General features: G+C 59.3%; 9 non-coding genes across 9 annotated transcripts; 2 read left to right on the top strand and 7 right to left on the bottom strand.

Moving 5' to 3' along the window:
• Window positions 1-297: 297 nt before the first annotated feature.
• On the top strand, window positions 298-368 carry TRNAG-GCC (transfer RNA glycine (anticodon GCC)). Its single transcript has one exon. It is a non-coding gene; the product is annotated as a tRNA-Gly (tRNA).
• A 71-nt stretch (window positions 369-439) lies between these two features.
• On the bottom strand, window positions 440-511 carry TRNAW-CCA (transfer RNA tryptophan (anticodon CCA)). The gene has a single exon. It is a non-coding gene; the product is annotated as a tRNA-Trp (tRNA).
• A 246-nt stretch (window positions 512-757) lies between these two features.
• On the bottom strand, window positions 758-831 carry TRNAN-GUU (transfer RNA asparagine (anticodon GUU)). Its single transcript has one exon. It is a non-coding gene; the product is annotated as a tRNA-Asn (tRNA).
• Window positions 832-2724: 1893 nt separating this feature from the next.
• TRNAG-GCC (transfer RNA glycine (anticodon GCC)) lies at window positions 2725-2795 on the top strand. The gene has a single exon. It is a non-coding gene; the product is annotated as a tRNA-Gly (tRNA).
• Window positions 2796-2866: 71 nt separating this feature from the next.
• On the bottom strand, window positions 2867-2938 carry TRNAW-CCA (transfer RNA tryptophan (anticodon CCA)). The gene has a single exon. It is a non-coding gene; the product is annotated as a tRNA-Trp (tRNA).
• Window positions 2939-3186: 248 nt separating this feature from the next.
• Window positions 3187-3260, bottom strand: TRNAN-GUU (transfer RNA asparagine (anticodon GUU)). The gene has a single exon. It is a non-coding gene; the product is annotated as a tRNA-Asn (tRNA).
• Window positions 3261-3609: 349 nt separating this feature from the next.
• TRNAW-CCA (transfer RNA tryptophan (anticodon CCA)) lies at window positions 3610-3681 on the bottom strand. The gene has a single exon. It is a non-coding gene; the product is annotated as a tRNA-Trp (tRNA).
• Window positions 3682-5295: 1614 nt separating this feature from the next.
• On the bottom strand, window positions 5296-5367 carry TRNAW-CCA (transfer RNA tryptophan (anticodon CCA)). Its single transcript has one exon. It is a non-coding gene; the product is annotated as a tRNA-Trp (tRNA).
• Window positions 5368-5615: 248 nt separating this feature from the next.
• On the bottom strand, window positions 5616-5689 carry TRNAN-GUU (transfer RNA asparagine (anticodon GUU)). The gene has a single exon. It is a non-coding gene; the product is annotated as a tRNA-Asn (tRNA).
• Window positions 5690-13975: the final 8286 nt, after the last annotated feature.

Genomic DNA, 13975 nt, shown 5'->3' with positions numbered 1-13975 from the left:
ATAATCTGAAACACAATAGTGCTGGTGATCTGGCGGGTGCATTCTGTGAACCACTTTTGTCGGGAGCAGCCTGCCATCATGCCCTGATAAACACAACTCTAGTCCCAAGCCAGTGACCTCAGCAAATGCAAAGACATTCATAGTTATAGTCTCCTGCATCTGATTCTTGCCATCTTCATGTGAAACGTTGGCGTTATCATGTCTGCTGCGCACACTTTGTTCATATGTGTACAATTTAAGTGTGTGCACCTGATCACTGTCTTGGGCAGAGCTCTGCCTGTGAACAACCCATGTGAAGCATTGGTGGTTCAGTGGTAGAATTCTCGCCTGCCACGCGGGAGGCCCGGGTTCGATTCCCGGCCAATGCAAGACTGCTTTCTTTTGACTTTGTTTTCGAAAGGAAATATATGACCTCAGTGGGGAATAAAATGGTAAGCAGTGACCCCGACGTGATTTGAACACGCAACCTTCTGATCTGGAGTCAGACGCGCTACCGTTGCGCCACAAGGTCCTTACACTTACAGCTTTCGGAGCCAGATCAACAAATGCTGTGGGCCTTTTGACTTATTTTCCCCTCCTCATATGCCTACAGTTGTATTACAGAGCTTGACCTTTGGTTTTCTATCCTAATTATGAAATTGACTGCAGGTGCCGAGAGAACGCAGAGAATTGAAATATTCAGGGAAAGGTTGTCCAGCAGGAGAGAGCAAAGGTATGTATCTGTTTTCCATTCGTGTTTCATACAGGCAAAATAATACGTCCCTGGGTGGGCTTGAACCACCAACCTTTCGCTTAACAGCCGAACGCGCTAACCGATTGCGCCACAGAGACGAATGACTACAGCATCTTTCCCTAGACTCAATATATATCTTGATATGTATGTGCCTGCCTGGAGCTTGTCTTATATAAGCCATCATCATGTGAAACTTTGGCGTTGTCATGTCTGCTGCGCACACTTTGTTCATATGTGTACAATTTAAGTGTGTGCACCTGATCACTGTCTTGGACAGAGCTATGCCTGTGAACTCCCCATGTGAAGCATTGGTGGTTCAGTGGTAGAATTCTCGCCTGCCACGCGGGAGGCCCGGGTTCAATTCCCAGCCAATGCAAGGCTGCGTTCCTTTGACTTTGTTTTCGAAAGGAAATATATGAACTCAGTGGGGAATAAAATGGTAAGCAGGGACCCCGACGTGATTTGACCACGCAACCTTCTGATCTGGAGTCAGACGCGCTACCGTTGCGCCACAAGGTCCTTACACTTACAGCCTTCAAGCCAGATCAACAAATGCTGATGGCCTTCTGACTTATTTTCCCCTCCTCATATGCCTACAGTTGTATTACAGGGCTAGGCCTTTTGTTTTCTATCCTAATTATGAAATTGACTGCAGGTGCAGAGAGAACGCAGAGGATTGAAATGTTCAGATAAAGGGTCTTAAGCAGGAGAGAGCAGAGGTACGTATCTGTGTTTCATTAAAGTGTTTCATGCAGGCAAAAAGGATACTTCCCTGGGTGGGCTTGAACCACCAACCTTTCTGTTAACAACCGAACGCGCTAACCATTTGCACCACAGAGGTGAATAACTGTAGCACAGTTCCTGAGACTCAATATATATCTTGATAATTGTGTGCCTGCCTGGAGCTTGTGTTATATAATGCGTCTTTATGCCATACAGCATTTCTCATTTGCTTAGTGTCTTGTTATTGTTGGACGTAATGATGAATAGACTACTGTCTAATGGTCTTAGAGCCAGTATTACTACCGGTCCCAGTGTATGAGACACATACATGACTTTTCTGTTGCCTGCTTAGCATAGCTCCCTGCTCCTCTGTAGGTGTGCTACCAGCCAGTAAGGCGTGTGCCTTGCCCATCAGATGTGTTATCTTAGACTTGACTTCTCTGTGAGCAAAGTCTCCCTCCCATAGCAGGTGCTTTCTCTGAACTCTTGACTTGTAAGACTGCTGGGAAAGGCCCTCCCTAGCCCCTCACTCAGATAGATACATTTACCTTCAGAGCTCAGCTTTGGAGAAAGAGATTGGGGAGAGAGCAAATAGGGGAAGGCCCATGGTGCACACTTTATTTTACATAAAAGCTGGGGCTTGTGGGAGGACAGGGACAAGAGGGTTCTCAGGGAAAGAAATCCCAGGAGTATTGATGGCTAGGCCCTGAAACACAACAATCCCGGATTGGCAAGGCACAATATGCCTGTGCAACAGGCCTGACCCTAGGCTTCCGGAGTTCTTGGTCACAAAAGGCTCCAGTTATCTAAGCCCGACCAGGGCTGTGCCCGACCAGGGCTGTAGGCCGCGTTGGGAGCGCGTTAGGGACGCAGGGCGCAGAACTCTGCCCGTTTCACCCCAGCATTTAGGGGAGGACACAGAATCTGGGAAAGCCAGTGGAGAGGATTTTCCAGGAGGAGAGTTCAGTGAGATAATCTGAAACACAATAGTGCTGGTGATCTGGCGGGTGCATTCTGTGAACCACTTTTGTCGGGAGCAGCCTGCCATCATGCCCTGATAAACACAACTCTAGTCCCAAGCCAGTGACCTCAGCAAATGCAAAGACATTCATAGTTATAGTCTCCTGCATCTGATTCTTGCCATCTTCATGTGAAACGTTGGCGTTATCATGTCTGCTGCGCACACTTTGTTCATATGTGTACAATTTAAGTGTGTGCACCTGATCACTGTCTTGGGCAGAGCTCTGCCTGTGAACCACCCATGTGAAGCATTGGTGGTTCAGTGGTAGAATTCTCGCCTGCCACGCGGGAGGCCCGGGTTCGATTCCCGGCCAATGCAAGACTGCTTTCTTTTGACTTTGTTTTCGAAAGGAAATATATGACCTCAGTGGGGAATAAAATGGTAAGCAGTGACCCCGACGTGATTTGAACACGCAACCTTCTGATCTGGAGTCAGACGCGCTACCGTTGCGCCACGAGGTCTTTACACTTACAGCTTTCGGAGCCAGATCAACAAATGCTGTGGGCCTTTTGACTTATTTTCCCTTCCTCATATGCCTACAGTTGTATTACAGAGCTTGACCTTTTGTTTTCTATCCTAATTATGAAATTGACTGCAGGTGCCGAGAGAACACAGAGAATTGAAATATTCAGGGAAAGGGTGTCCAGCAGGAGAGAGCAAAGGTATGTATCTGTTTTCCATTCAAGTGTTTCATGCAGGCAAAATAATACGTCCCTGGGTGGGCTTGAACCACCAACCTTTCGGTTAACAGCCGAACGCGCTAACCGATTGCGCCACAGAGACGAGTGACTACAGCATCTTTCCTTAGACTCAATATATATCTTGATATGTATGTGCCTGCCTGGAGCTTGTCTTATATAAGCCATCATCATGTGAAACTTTGGCGTTGTCATGTCTGCTGCGCACACTTTGTTCATATGTGTACAATTTAAGTGTGTGCACCTGATCACTGTCTTGGACAGAGCTATGCCTGTGAACTCCTCATGTGAAGCATTGGTGGTTCAGTGGTAGAATTCTCGCCTGCCACGCGGGAGGCCCGGGTTCGATTCCCAGCCAATGCAAGGCTGCGTTCCTTTGACTTTGTTTTCGAAAGGAAATATATGAACTCAGTGGGGAATAAAATGGTAAGCAGTGACCCTGACGTGATTTGACCACGCAACCTTCTGATCTGGAGTCAGACGCGCTACCGTTGCGCCACAAGGTCCTTACACTTACAGCCTTCAAGCCAGATCAACAAATGCTGATGGCCTTTTGACTTATTTTCCCCTCCTCATATGCCTACAGTTGTATTACAGGGCTAGGCCTTTTGTTTTCTATCCTAATTATGAAATTGACTGCAGGTGCAGAGAGAACGCAGAGGATTGAAATGTTCAGATAAAGGGTCTTAAGCAGGAGAGAGCAGAGGTACGTATCTGTGTTTCATTAAAGTGTTTCATGCAGGCAAAAAGGATACTTCCGTGGGTGGGCTTGAACCACCAACCTTTCTGTTAACAACCGAACGCGCTAACCATTTGCACCACAGAGGTTAATAACTGTAGCACAGTTCCTGAGACTCAATATATATCTTGATAATTGTGTGCCTGCCTGGAGCTTGTGTTATATAATGCGTCTTTATGCCATACAGCATTTCTCATTTGCTTAGTGTCTTGTTATTGTTGGACGTAATGATGAATAGACTACTGTCTAATGGTCTTAGAGCCAGTATTACTACCGGTCCCAGTGTATGAGACACATACATGACTTTTCTGTTGCCTGCTTAGCATAGCTCCCTGCTCCTCTGTAGGTGTGCTACCAGCCAGTAAGGCGTGTGCCTTGCCCATCAGATGTGTTATGTTAGACTTGACTTCTCTGTGAGCAAAGTCTCCCTCCCATAGCAGGTGCTTTCTCTGAACTCTTGACTTGTAAGACTGCTGGGAAAGGCCCTCCCTAGCCCCTCACTCAGATAGATACATTTACCTTTAGAGCTCAGCTTTGGAGAAAGAGATTGGGGAGAGAGCAAATAGGGGAAGGCCCATGGTGCACACTTTATTTTACATAAAAGCTGGGGCTTGTGGGAGGACAGGGACAAGAGGGTTCTCAGGGAAAGAAATCCCAGGAGTATTGATGGCTAGGCCCTGAAACACAACAATCCCGGATTGGCAAGGCACAATATGCCTGTGCAACAGGCCTGACCCTAGGCTTCCGGAGTTCTTGGTCACAAAAGGCTCCAGTTATCTAAGCCCGACCAGGGCTGTGCCCGACCAGGGCTGTAGGCCGCGTTGGGAGCGCGTTAGGGACGCAGGGCGCAGAACTCTGCCCGTTTCACCCCAGCATTTAGGGGAGGACACAGAATCTGGGAAAGCCAGTGGGAAGGATTTTCCAGGAGGAGAGTTCAGTGAGATAATCTGAAACACAATAGTGCTGGTGATCTGGCGGGTGCATTCTGTGAACCACTTTTGTCGGGAGCAGCCTGCCATCATGCCCTGATAAACACAACTCTAGTCCCAAGCCAGTGACCTCAGCAAATGCAAAGACATTCATAGTTATAGTCTCCTGCATCTGATTCTTGCCATCTTCATGTGAAACGTTGGCGTTATCATGTCTGCTGCGCACACTTTGTTCATATGTGTACAATTTAAGTGTGTGCACCTGATCAATGTCTTGGGCAGAGCTCTGCCTGTGAACAACCCATGTGAAGCATTGGTGGTTCAGTGGTAGAATTCTCGCCTGCCACGCAGGAGGCCTAGGTTCGATTCCCGGCCAATGCAAGACTGCTTTCTTTTGACTTTGTTTTCGAAAGGAAATATATGACCTCAGTGGGGAATAAAATGGTAAGCAGTGACCCCGACGTGATTTGAACACGCAACCTTCTGATCTGGAGTCAGACGCGCTACCGTTGCGCCACGAGGTCCTTACACTTACAGCTTTCGGAGCCAGATCAACAAATGCTGTGGGCCTTTTGACTTATTTTCCCCTCCTCATGTGCCTACAGTTGTATTACAGAGCTTGACCTTTTGTTTTCTATCCTAATTATGAAATTGACTGCAGGTGCCGAGAGAACGCAGAGAATTGAAATATTCAGGGAAAGGGTGTCCAGCAGGAGAGAGCAAAGGTATGTATCTGTTTTCCATTCAAGTGTTTCATGCAGGCAAAATAATACGTCCCTGGGTGGGCTTGAACCACCAACCTTTCGGTTAACAGCTGAACGCGCTAACCGATTGCGCCACAGAGACGAGTGACTACAGCATCTTTCCTTAGACTCAATATATATCTTGATATGTATGTGCCTGCCTGGAGCTTGTCTTATATAAGCCATCATCATGTGAAACTTTGGCGTTGTCATGTCTGCTGCGCACACTTTGTTCATATGTGTACAATTTAAGTGTGTGCACCTGATCACTGTCTTGGACAGAGCTATGCCTGTGACCTCCCCATGTGAAGCATTGGTGGTTCAGTGGTAGAATTCTTGCCTGCCACGCGGGAGGCCCGGGTTCGATTCCCAGCCAATGCAAGGCTGCGTTCCTTTGAGTTTGTTTTCGAAAGGAAATATATGAACTCAATGGGGACTAAAATGGTAAGCAGTGACCCCGACGTGATTTGACCACGCAACCTTCTGATCTGGAGTCAGACGCGCTACCGTTGCGCCACAAGGTCCTTACACTTACAGCCTTCAAGCCAGATCAACAAATGCTGATGGCCTTTTGACTTATTTTCCCCTCCTCATATGCCTACAGTTGTATTACAGGGATAGGCCTTTTGTTTTCTATCCTAATTATGAAATTGACTGCAGGTGCAGAGAGAACGCAGAGGATTGAAATGTTCAGATAAAGGGTCTTAAGCAGGAGAGAGCAGAGGTACGTATCTGTGTTTCATTAAAGTGTTTCATGCAGGCAAAAAGGATACTTCCCTGGGTGGGCTTGAACCACCAACCTTTCTGTTAACAACCGAACGCGCTAACCATTTGCACCACAGAGGTTAATAACTGTAGCACAGTTCCTGAGACTCAATATATATCTTGATAATTGTGTGCCTGCCTGGAGCTTGTGTTATATAATGCGTCTTTATGCCATACAGCAGGGGTGCCCAAACCTGTCCTGGCGGGCCGTATCCATGCCAGATTTTTTGGATATCCCCATCTGGTGATCACGGTTCGATCCCCGGCGCCGGCGGCAGATCAGAGTGCCCAGGACGGGGTCCATGTGACCCGGGCAGTCCTATCCCCTGGGTGTACGTGGTTGTCCGACATGTCGGTCGTATTTGCTTTTACGTACCGGATCGGAATCGGCCCCCATAAAATCGTACGTAAAGTATATAGCAAATCAACCTGAAATCTGCTGGGTCAGAAAGGGCTCGATTCCGATCCGTGTCGGAAGGTTAGGAGTCCGTACGAATTTGTCGGGACGGCATGGCAGAGTGCCCGGGATGGGCTCCATGGCTCTTGGGCAGTCGTCCCCCGGGCGTCCGGGGCTCCATCCAGGCCGACGGCATGGCAGAGTGCCCGGGACGGGCTCCATGCGTCCCGGGCATTCGTCCCCCGGGCGTCAGGGGCTCCATCCAGGCCGGCGGCAAGGCAGTGTGCCCGGGTCGGGCTCCATGCGTCCCGGGCATTCGTCCCCCGGGCGCCTGAAACTGCTGGGTCAGAGAGGGCTCGATTCCGATCCGTGTCGTAAGGTTAGGAGTCCGTACGAATTTGTCGGGACGGCATGGCAGAGTGCCCGGGACGGGCTCCATGCGTCCCGGGCATTCGTCCCCCGGGCGTCCGGGGCTACATCCAGGCTGACGGTATGGCAGAGTGCCCGGGTCGGGCTCCATGGTTTTCACGGTGGTCCTCCCCTGGGTGTCAGGGGGCTCCTGGCCGACGGCATGGAAAAGTACCCAGGACGGGCTCCATGCGTCCCGGGCATTTGTCCCCCGGGCGTCCGGGGCTCCATCCAGGCCGACGGCATGGCAGAGTGCCCGGGTCGGGCTCCATGGTTTCCAGGGTGGTCCTCCCCAGGGTGTCGGGGCGCTCCAGGCCGAAGGCATGGAAAAGTGCCCAGGACGGGCTCCATGCGTCCCGGGCATTTGTCCCCTGGGCGTCCGGGGCTCCATCCAGGCCGACGGCATGGCAGAGTGCCCGGGTCGGGCTCCATGGCTTTCACGGTGGTCCTCCCCTGGGTGTCTGGGGGCTCCAGGCCGAAGGCATGGAAAAGTGCCCAGGACGGGCTCCATGCGTCCCGGGCACGGGCACGGGGACGGGGACAGGGTCGGGAGAGTCCAGGCGGCTTCACTTCCGTGTCCAGCCATCTGATCGACCAGATTCCCTCGGCCATCTGGTCGCCCGGATCCCCTCGGGCATCTGGTCGCCCGCAACGCTTTCCTATGGGGCGACCAGATGGCCGAACTTCCCTGGAAGTCCCGATGAGGTGCCATTCGCCGCCCGGATCCCAGCGAGGGCTCCAGGAGGTTGGGTACATTCGCGCCTTGGGTCCCCTCTGTCACCTCCCGTGCACAGATTACAAGAAAAGGGGGTAATTTTCCTCCGGATTACTAGGGAGAAGGGTACGCCCGGACACCCCTCCGAGGCTGGTGGTTCTCTGCCATGGGGACCAGATGGGCTATGCCTGGGCAACACCTCCCTAGGCCACCCGGGGCTTCCTTCCTCCAGGCCAACTGCATGTCAAATTGCCCAGGACGGGCTCCATGGCTCCTGGGCAGTCGTCCCCCGGGCGTCCGGGGCTCCATCCAGGCTGACGGCATTGAAAAGTGCCCAGGACGGGCTCCATGCGTCCCGGGCATTCGTCCCCTGGGCGTCCGGGGCTCCATCTAGGCTGACGGTATGGCAGAGTGCCCGGGTCGGGCTCCATGGTTTTCACGGTGGTCCTCCCCTGGGTGTCTGGGGGCTCCAGGCCGAAGGCATGGAAAAGTGCCCAGGACGGGCTCCATGCGTCCCGGGCATTCGTCCCCCGGGCGTCCGGGGCACCCATCTCCATGAGGCCAACGGCATTGGCAAAGTACCCAGGACGGGCTCCATGGGTCCCGGGCAGACCTCCCCCCGGGCGTCCGGGGCTCCCACCTCCAGGCCGACGGAATGTCAAAGTACCCAGGACGGGCTCCATGGGTCCCGGGCAGCTTCCCCCGGGGCGTCCGGGGCACCCACCTCCAGGCCGACGGCATGTCAAAGTACCCAGGACGGGCTCCACGGGTCCCGGGCATTCCTCCCCCAGGTCGTCCGGGCCCTAGAGCTCCGGTGGTCCAACCTGCGCCTGAGGCCCAGCCGGGGTCCAAGAGCCCTGCCTTGCGTGGGCAGGCAGTCAGGAACCCTACCGCGAAGGCTTGGGATGGATGGGGAGCTGGGAGTCCTTTCGATCCCGGCCCTCTGGTCGCCCGCGATGCTTTCCAATGGGGCGACCAGATGGCCGGGCTTCCCTGGAAGTCCCGATGAGGTGCCATTCGGCTCCTGGATCCCAGCTAGGGCTCCATGAGGTCGGGTTCTTTTATGCCTTGGGTCCCCTCTGTCACCTCGCGTGCACGGATTGCAAGAAAGGGGGGTAATTTCCCTCCGGATTACTAGGGGCAGGGTACGCCCGGACACCTCTCCAGGGCTGGTGGTTCTCTGCCCGGGGGACCAGATGAGATATGCCTGGGCAACACCTCCCCCGGGCGTCTGGGGGCTCCATTCTCCGGGCCAACGGCATGGCTCAATGCCCAGGACGGGCTCCACGTGTCCCGGACAGACCTCCCCTGGGCGTCTGGGGCACCCATCTCCATGAGGCCAACGGGATGGCAAAGTACCCGGGAAGGGCTCCACGGGTCCCGGGCAGCCTTCCCCCGGGCGTCCGGGGCTCCCACCTTTAGGCCGACGGCATGTCACACTGCCCAGGACGGGCTCCATGGGCCCCGGACAGACCTCCCCCGGGCGTCCGGGGCACCCATCTCCAGGAGGCCAACGGGACGGCAAAGTACCCGGGACGGGCTCCACGGGTCCCGGGCAGCCTTCCCCCGGGCGTCCGGGGCTCCCACCTTTAGGCCGACGGCATGTCACACTGCCCAGGACGGGCTCCATGGGCCCCGGACAGACCTCCCCCGGGCGTCCGGGGCACCCATCTCCAGGAGGCCAACGGGATGGCAAAGTACCCGGGAAGGGCTCCACGGGTCCCGGGCAGCCTTCCCCCGGGCGTCCGGGGCTCCCACCTCCAGGCCGACGGCATGTCACAGTGCCCAGGACGGGCTCCATGGGCCCCGGACAGCCCTCCCCCCGGGCGTTCGGGGCACATATCTCCAGGAGGCCAACGGCGTTGCAAAGTACCCGGAAAGGACTCCACGGGTACCGGGCAGTCCTCCCCCGGGCGTCCGGGGCACCCATCTCCATGAGGCAAACGGCATTGGCAAAGTACCCGGGAGGGGCTCCACGGGTCCCGGGCAGGCCTCCCCCGGGCGTCCAGGGCACCCACCTCCAGGCCGACGGCATGTAAAAGTGCCCAGGACGGGCTCCATGGGTCCCGGGCAGCCCACCCCCGGGCATCTGGGGCACCCATCTCCAGGAGGCCAACGGCGTTGCAAAGTACCCAGGGAAGGGCTCCACGGGTACCGGGCAGTCCTCCCCCGGGCGTCCGGGGGCTCCCTTCTCCAGGCCGACGGCATGGTTCAATGCCCAGGACGGGACGTCAAGTGGCCAGGACGGGCTCCATGCGTCCCGGGCATTCGTCCCGGGACGGGGACGGGGTGGGGAAGAGTCCAGGCGGCTTCACCTCCATGCCCAGCCATCTGGTCGCCCGGATTCCCTCGGCCATCTGGTCGCCCGGATCCCCTCGGGCATTTGGTCGCCCGCAACGCTTTCCTATGGGGGGGACCAGATGGCCGAACTTCCCTGGAAGTCTTAATGAGGTGCCATTCGCCTCCCGGATCCCAGCGAGGGCTCCATGAGGTCGGGTTCTTTCACGCCTTGGGTCCCCTCTGTCACCTCGCGTGCACAGATTGCAAGAAAGGGGGGTAATTTGCCTCCGGATTACTATGTGGCAGGGTATGCCCGGACACCCCTCCAGGGTTGGTGGTTCTCTGCCATGGGGACCAGATGGGATATGCCTGGGCAACACCTCCCTAGGCCACCCGGAGCTTCCTTCCTCCAGGCCAACTGCATGTCAAATTGCCCAGGACGGGCTCCATGGCTCTTGGGCAGTCGTCCCCCGGGCGTCCGGTGCTCCATCCAGGCCGACGGCATGGCAGAGTGCCCGGGACAGGCTCCATGCGTCCCGGGCCTTCGCCCCCCCCCGGGCGTCCGGGGCTCCATCCAGGCTGACGGCATGGCAGAGTGCCCGGGACGGGCTCCACGGGCCCCAGGCGTCTGGGGCTCCCTTCCCCGGGCCAGCGGCATGTCAGAGTGCCCAGGACGGGCTCCACGGGCCCCGGTCATCCGGGGCACCCTTCCCCGGGCCAGCGGCATGTCAGAGTGCCCAGGACCAGTTCCACGGGTCCCGGGCAGTCCTCCCCCGGGCGTCCGGGGCTCCCTTCCCCGGGCCAAAGCATTTCAGAGTGCCCAGGACGGGCTCCACGGGTTCCGGGCGTCCAGGTCTCCCTTCCCCGGGCCAACGGCTTGTCAGAGTGCCCAGGACGGGCTCCACGGGCCCCGGGCGTCCGGGGCACCCTTCCCCGGGCCAGCGGCATGTCAGAGTGCCCAGGACGAGTTCCACGGGTCCCGGGCAGTCCTCCCCCCCGGGTGTCCGGGGCTCCCTTCCCCGGGCCAAAGCATTTCAGAGTGCCCAGGACGGGCTCCACGGGTCCCGGACGTCCGGGGCTCCCTTCCCCGGGCCAACGGCATACAGGAGTGCCCAGGACGGGCTCCACAGGTCCCGGTCGTCTGACGCTCCCTTCCCCGGGCCAACGGCTTGTCAGAGTGCCAAGGACGGGCTCCACGGGTCCCGGTCATCTGGGGTCCCTCCCCCGGGCCAACAGCAGGTCAGAGTGCCCAGGACGGGCTCCACGGGTCCCGGGCAGCCCACCCCCCGGGCGTTCGGGGCACCCATCTCCAGGAGGCCAACGGCGTTGCAAAGTACCCGGGAAGGGCTCCACGGGTACCGGGCAGTCCTCCCCCGGGCGTCCGGGGCTCCCTTCTCCAGGCCAACGGCATGGTTCAATGCCCAGGATGGGCTCCATGTGTCCCAGACAGACCTCCCCCGGGCGTCCGGGGCACCCATCTCCAGGCCAACGGCATGGCTCAATGCCCAGGACGGGCTCCATGGGTCCGGGGAGGCGTCCCATGCGCCTCCGGGCTTGGGAGCCCCGCTGGGTCCAGGGGCCCGGGCGGGCCCCGGGTGGGGTGCTCCGGCCCTGGTCCCTGTCTCCCAGCCTACCGCACTGCCAAGGGCCTAGGAATGGGTTCCGTTGTTCCCGGGGAGCCTCCCCTTGCTTGGCTGGGTTCAGGAGCAGTGGCTAGGGCCCCTGAGGGCCCGGGGAGGGCGGCCTCCCCACCCCAGGCTCTGTCCTTGGTCCTGCTGCGTGGCAGGGTGCCCGGGACGGGGTCCGGAGGGACCGGGGAGGCGTCTCATGCACCTCCGGGCTTGGGAGCCCCGGCTCGGTCCAGGGGCCCGGGCGGGCCCCGGGTCGGGTGCTCCGGCCCTGGTCCCTGTCTCCCAGCCTACCGCACTGCCAAGGGCCTAGGAATGGGTTCCGTTGTTCCCGGGGAGCCTCCCCTTGCTTGGCTGGGTTCAGGAGCAGTGGCTAGGGCCCCTGAGGGCCCGGGGAGGGCGGCCTCCCCACCCCGGGCTCTGTCCTTGGTCCTGCTGCATGGCAGGGTGCCCGGGACGGGGTCCGGAGGGACCGGGGAGGCGTCCCATGCACCTCCGGGCTTGGGAGCCCCGGCTGGGTCCAGGGGCCCGGCCGGGCCCCGGGTCGGGTGCTCCGGCCCTGGGCCCTGTCTCCCAGCCTGCTGCACTGCCAAGGGCCCGGGAAGGGGTTCCGATGTGCCTGGGGAGCCTCCCCTTGCTTGGCTGGGTTCAGGAGCAGTGGCTAGGGCCCCTGAGGGCCCGGGGAGGGCGGCCTCCCCACCCCGGGCTCTGTCCTTGGTCCTGCTGCGTGGCAGGGTGCCCGGGACGGGGTCCGGAGGGACCGGGGAGGCGTCCCATGCGCCTCCGGGCTTGGGAGCCCCGGCTGGGTCCAGGGGCCCGGGCGGGCCCCGGGTCGGGTGCTCCGGCCCTGGGCCCTGTCTCCCAGCCTGCCGCACGGCCAAGGGCCCGGGAAGGGGTTCCGATGTGCCCGGGGAGCCTCCCCTTGCTTGGCTGGGTTCAGGAGCAGTGGCTAGGGCCCCTGAGGGCCCGGGGAGGGCGGCCTCCCCACCCCGGGCTCTGTCCTTGGTCCTGCTGCGTGGCAGGGTGCCCGGGACGGGGTCCGGAGGGACCGGGGAGGCGTCCCATGCGCCTCCGGGCTTGGGAGCCCCGGCTGGGTCCAGGGGCCCGGGCGGGCCCCGGGTCGGGTGCTCAGGCCCTGGGCCCTGTCTCCCAGCCTGCCGCACTGCCAAGGGCCCGGAAAGGGGTTCCGATGTGCCCGGGGAGCCTCCCCTTGCTTGTCTGTGTTCAGGAGCTCCATCCGGGGCCCCTGAGGGCCCCGGGGAGGGTGGCCTCCCCACCCCGGGCTCCGTCCTGGGTCCTGCCGCGGGGCAGGGTGCCCGGGACGGGGTCCGGCGGGCCCGGGGAGGCTTCCCCTGTGCCTCCGGGCCTGGGAGCCCCGGCTGGGTCCAGGGGCCCGGTCGGGGCCCCGGGTCGGGCGCTCCGGCCCTGGGCCCGGTCCCCCGGGCTGCCGCTCCACCCAGGGCCCAGGACAGGGGTCCGTCGGTCCCTTGCAGGCCTCCCCTGCTTGTCAAGGTGTAAGCGGGCCCCGGGTCGGAGGGCCCGCCGGCCCCTGGCAGCCTCCATGGCTGTGGCCCGGCTGGGGCCCCGGGCCTCCGGCCCGCCATGCCCCGGGCGCCCGCTCCCTCCTTCGTGGGGGCACGGGGCGACCGGATGGCGTCCCTTTCGTGCCCGGCCATCTGGTCGCCCGGATCCCCTCGGCCATCTGGTCTCCCGGATCCCCTCGGCCATCTGGTCTCCAGGATCCCCTCGGCCATCTGGTCTCCCGGATCGCCTCGGCCATCTGGTCGCCCGCAATGCTTTCCAATGGGGGCGACCAGATGGCCGAACTTCCCTGGAAGTCCCGATGAGGTGCCATTTGCCTCCCGGATCCCAGCGAGGGCTCCAGGAGGTCGGGTACTTTCGCGCCTTGGGTCCCCTCTGTCACCTCTAGTGCACGGATTACAAGAAAGGGGGGTAATTTTCCTCCGGATTACTAGGGAGAGGGTCAGTCAGACCTCCGTGTGGTCTGGCGATTCTGAATCAGGGGAAGGCAGGACCCGGGCCCTCCCGCCGGGGCCCCCAGGGGCCTGGGTACGCACCTGCTGCTTAGCCCCCTTGCCGATGGGCCTTTTCCTCCGAGTTTGCTCAGGCAGGTCCCCGCGAGGTCTGGCCATGCTGAGACGGGGCCAGGCAGCACCCGGGCCCGCCCGCCGGGTC

Source organism: Lissotriton helveticus, chromosome 1_2 (genome assembly GCF_964261635.1).
Source record: "Lissotriton helveticus chromosome 1_2, aLisHel1.1, whole genome shotgun sequence".
NCBI classification, from domain to species: Eukaryota; Metazoa; Chordata; class Amphibia; order Caudata; family Salamandridae; genus Lissotriton; species Lissotriton helveticus.
The sequence above is the reverse complement of the archived record's forward strand: the minus strand, read 5'-3'. Positions and strand labels throughout refer to the sequence as shown.